Below are 5,586 nucleotides of genomic sequence, written 5' to 3' on the forward strand. Positions count from 1 at the left end.
TGACGACGGAGAAATGAGATTACACCATCAGGATGAAGATGTCCTAAACGATGATGCCAGGTCATAGCAAGCTTCTCTGGATTGGTATATGAAAAGAAAGCTGAAGTAGAGTTAAGAAAACATTCTGGCGTCCAAAGGCGATTGGTTGAAGAGTTCCGGCGCATTCGGAGAACCTTGTTTCCTGATTTATCTGAGATGATACCGATGTCTTTATCAAACGACGCACGATACCCGTTATCACAAAGTTGACCAATTGATATGAGATTGCCAGTCAATTTGGGAGAGTAAAGAACATCCCTAAGAATCAGAGATCCAAAGCTTACATTGCCAGTTTGATGAGCCCAAATGGCACTGTCCTTTGAAGCAACACTTATTCTGGTGGGACGAATGTGACGAAGATTTGTAATGAGTGAAATATCTGAAAACATATGACTTGTAGCACCAGTATCACAGATGATTGGCATACTGGTAGAAGTAGACGCCGAAAAAGCTGATTCCCAATACGAGACATCTTCGTCCGGTTCATTGGTAGCTTGAGAGTGTTGAGCGATATTGGATGAATTAGCTGCAGTGTTTGAATTCAACATTTTCTTCTCGTATTCAAGGAAAGCGCGGTATTTCCTGGTTCAACAGTTTTCATCCGTATGACCAGCGTGACCAAGAGAACATCATAAACCGTTGGAAGGCTGGTAAGTTGCTTCTTTCTTCTTAAATGGACAAGATTTATGTTGATGACGATTTGCAGCAAGAGCCAAATCGGATTTGTTCAATGATGCGCTTCTTGTTGCCTCGATTTTGAGAAGAGAATATAAACGCGATAAAGTCAATTCTTTGAAGTTGGTAAGAAGACTTTGTACAAGCGGGGTGTACTCAGAGGGAAGGGAATTGATGAGGATGATTGTAACAAAAGGTTCAGATATCTTGAAATCCGGAGTAGAAGAAAGATTGCTGAGGAGATCATTGTGAAGTTTTCTGAATTTATTGATATGCTCATTCAGGTTATCGTCCGATGACATTTGAAGAGTGACCAGGTCAGAGAAAAGATGAGCTGTTGATAAGCCCCCGGCGTCATCATGATGAGTGCATAGCGTGGTAAAAGCTTCACGCGGTGTGGTGCACGAACGGATGACTTGGAAATTTTCCTCATCAATAGTTGCGTGGATGGCCGCCAAAGCACAAGAACAGTTCGTTTCGTGATCGTCAATTTCGTTTTCATCAGTTGGAACTGGAATATCCTTGAGAATATATTTCGCAAGGCGCTGTCCACCAAGGATTGTCGTTAACTTGAGTTTCCAATCGTTAAACGTGCCAGTGGAGAGTTTAACAACAGAGTTATAGTTTGAAGTTGAAAACTCCTTAAGGTCCGAAGAAGCCATGCGGGGTTTTTGAATGGTGGCGAGGGAAGGTTTGGTTTGAGAAAAAGATGAAGATTTAGAAATTGGATCAGAAGAACCCGGTATAGATGAAGCTGAATCGGAGATAGGAAGTGGATTTTCAGTTTTGGATTTGGGATTGGCTTCTGAATCTTCGATCAGGTTCATTCGATAATCTGTATTTATACAGAGTATTCCTGAGTTCGGTTTGAGAAGTAAATAAAGTTTTGAGATCTGAAGATTGTGATGAATCAATAAGGTTGCCGCTGGTGAATCACACTGGGCTCATAACCTATTACAATCTTAATGAATCTGTACAGAGCAGGGTTTGATGAAGGTTCAGATCTATGAACTTTATAACTTCTTCAAAACCGGAACTTCGAGAATACTCACCTGTACAGAGCAGGGTTTGATGAAGGTTCAGATCTATGAACTTTATAACTTCTTCAAAACCGGAACTTCGAGAATACTCACCTTCATTCAAGATTGTATGCGAAAATCTTGGATCAGTATTTATTTCTAATATAGACGCAATACAATATAAGAGAAATAAAGTTGATCAAAACATACCTGTACAGAGCAGGGTTTGATGAAGGTTCAGATCTATGAACTTTATAACTTCTTCAAAACCGGAACTTCAAGAATACTCACCTTCATTCAAGATTGTATGCGAAAATCTTGGATGAAGGGAGAAGAGCTCAGAAGCGCTCTGCCAGGTAGTGAAAATAGAAAAACAACCGATACTTAGGTTTAACTAGGTTTGACATAAGTATACACACAGTTTCACGGAGACATGCTTAAATTGAAATGTGTGAAGGAATATAAATCAAACGGTGTTATAAGCATATTGTTTGGATGAAATGAAATTACATAATAAGAGAAACACAACTATAATAACCGTACACTTCTAACAGAATTTGGGGTCGCGCTTTTTCCAATGCCACAAGACATGATGAACTTGAGTAAATTGCAAAACAACAATAATCTCACCAAAAGGAATCACTCCAACATGTCTCGTACATCTCAAAAACTTTCTGTTCCTCGCGGTTTGGAAAAAAGCTCAATAGTGAAACCCGCTGAACAACAAATACTCAAGCAATTACCGCCTTTAATAATTCCACACATCAAATCGGTCTATGATCCACCGCGCTATGGCAACTGTGGCTTTTATGCAATAGCTAATGCCCCGCGATGTAATAAAGAAGATTCTTATGTATTAGTTCGACGACACTTACGCGAAGAACTGATCAATAATCGTGACATCCATGAACAGCTGATCTCGACTCTCCCGCAATGCAGTCTCGCCGTGTGACTCAACGTACGGCACCTGCTGCAATCAAAATTGTGGATGATCTCCTCCATTGGCTTCAACCTCAGGGGGTCAAATGTGGGGAGGAATACTGGATGCTCATGCCTTACTTAGGCTACGTGATTTCCAGTGTTTATGAGTGCCCGGTAGTTCTCTTCAATCCTATCAAATCGGCCTGTTATACCTTTTTCCCTTATCGCACGCCGCCTAACAGGAATCTTCCAATAATTTTGGCTTTTGTTGATGGGAATCATTTCACAAATATGAGTGCTGGGTCTGGGTCAGTTCCTTTGCCAGAGATATATGGTGACTCCCTCTCACCAACAATCACTGCCACCAAGATCCCTGATTGGATTCGCAAGTATCAACTGCAATTGGATATGTGGGCTCAGAGTGATTAGTGTCTCTTTTTTGTTAGCTTTCTTTTGTTCTTTTTTTGGTTTCTTGTTTGTCGCTTTTGTTTCATTTTTCTTGTTTCAATCTATGCTCCCCACCTCATGTGATATGACCAAAATCATTTGTATTGGCGTGTTGCTATTATTCCCCACCTATGTTGTTTGTTTGACCTTGTATGCTATGCCGAACCCCTATGCTTAATATAAAAAAATGTATGCCCAAAACGAGCGGCGGTCGGGCTTTTGCCCGCCCGCATTGAGAGATGTGACGGCCAAAGGCTCAGAGTGCATTTAATAATGTAAAAAAAACAAGTGATTGATGAAAAAGATAAATAAAAAAAGAATGGGAGCCCCCTTCGGGAGCCCCTTTTTGCGAAAGGGCACCAAAAATGTTTGGCGCCTCGGGTCCGACCCGATATGGGGCGTCGGATACTGATCCGAGGGCGCTAATTAGTGGAGTCCTTGTGTTGTTGCCAGATTTAATGTAGAGGTTGAAAACTCCAAAAAACCCATTTAAGACTGATAACTTTACTGCCCATTGGTCAGATCTAGCACAAGAACAATTGAGTTACTCTCAAAGTGACATAATTTTCCAGTTTTTTGACTTCAAAAGTTAAATCTGGCAACAACACAACTTTTCAAAAATATGCCAGTAGATCTTACAACAGCTGTACCTATTTTGATCCAAGAGACACCTAGATGAGTTTTGGGTGGCACATGCAGATATCTTATCTTTGGATATCTGACAAGGATTTATCAACTATAACTCCATTAGAAATGTCTTGGGCAAACATAAAAACAACCATAACTTTAAGGCTTAAAGGTTATTCACTTGAGGATCATAGTTTTGAGTTCTTGACTGAAGACTGGTCATAAATTATGATCAACTTTGTCAAGGTATTGATTGGACTGCTTGAACAGTGTCAATGTCCTAATCAAAAATGGACACCACAGAAGGGTGAAGTGTGCAATTCAAAAGCCTAATTCAGCAACAGCCATTAGACAAGATATTCTAAGGGCCCATGGGAACCAGGCTTGGGATTTCTCTGCTTAGGGGCTTGACCAAAAACGTGGTAAGTTTATAGTAGGGATTCTTACAAATTTCTGTCAAATTGACCTGTGGGCCGTACATTGTGGTGATCAATACATAGGACCAATCAAGAAAAATCAAAAATTTATTACATCATTATTTGATTGGAGGTTTTTAGTGCAAAAGTTGTTTGTTTGTTTATTGTTATAGTATTTCAGGTTATTTATCAATTGTTATCAATTAAGTTTATTTTATAGGATCGCGCTATTCCGACCCCCCCCAGTTTGCTAGTCAGACCCCCCCTCCGACCCTAGGCCCGCTTAGGTAGCCTTAAGCAGCTTACCTAACAGCCTCGACAGTGTGCCCGATGCATTCTACATAACCTCATCATCCTCAAGATGATGGCTTTAGATGTAGAACATGATGAACTGACCTGAGAGGATTTTGAGGGCTCTGAAATTTGATGACAGTCATTGTTTTCTCAAAGATGCGAGTAATCAAATGTAACAATTATAACTTCTAAAAACATGATTTGGTGTAAAAGAGCATCAAAATCAAACACGATCGAGCTACTGTTGTAAATTTTGGGTGAACGAAGATAATAAATTTGAGTGAACAAAGGTAACAAAGATAGTGTATGTAGTTGTAGTGAGGATAGTGATCGAGTGATCTTGAGTAACAAACAAACAACTAATCTATTGTGATTGGTTTGAAGGATGGACATCGAGCTAATTTGAAGTGAATCACCCTCTGTAAGTGCAAGTACGGGCATTATGGCCTGTTTCTTTACATTTGCCACACTTTGGACCTGGAGCCCCCAACTCGGCTGCAACGTGTTCATGACGCGATTTGAGTCGCTTGGTCGTTCTCGAAGGTCGTCCACAAGTTTGTATTGGTTCGGGCTCGTGGATTGTGTCGGAAGGATTCTGGAGAATCAGCTCCAGTCGGTCCTCAAAGAGACGCTTTTGATGTGGTGGTAATTGGGTGTATTGAGCTTGGATGTGTTGTAAAACTGTAGGGAGTCCAACTCGCTGGATTGAAACCACTGGATGCTTTTGTTGAAGATGCCAGTGAGTATCAAAGTGGTCAATTGTAAGCCTGCTTCGAGAATCAATCAGGTGCTTCAAAAAATGAGAGCACGGAAGTCCATGAGAGCTTGAGAATACATATGTACATGGAGTTTTGTAGTTCGGGAGGATTGCTTTCCGGTATTCTTCGTAGACCTGGTTATTTTGAAAGTCAATTATTGGATCAGACCCAGAGGTGGTGGAGTGTTGACTTACTTTACCCAGCGCATAATGCGATATCTTTCGATTGACATTGGTCCAGAACGCTGCTCCGAGACGAGTCAGCGAGTGAGACTTCTGATTCTCGATCTTTTGAGACACTTTGTGTCGGTGAAGCTTGCACGCAAGGACGAGCCTATCGTATACAGTAGCTAGATCACCCGTTGGAACCAATATTGAGATTTTGATGTTT

Source organism: Melampsora larici-populina, assembly GCF_000204055.1.
Source record: "Melampsora larici-populina 98AG31 unplaced genomic scaffold MELLAscaffold_25, whole genome shotgun sequence".
NCBI lineage: Eukaryota > Fungi > Basidiomycota > Pucciniomycetes > Pucciniales > Melampsoraceae > Melampsora > Melampsora laricis-populina.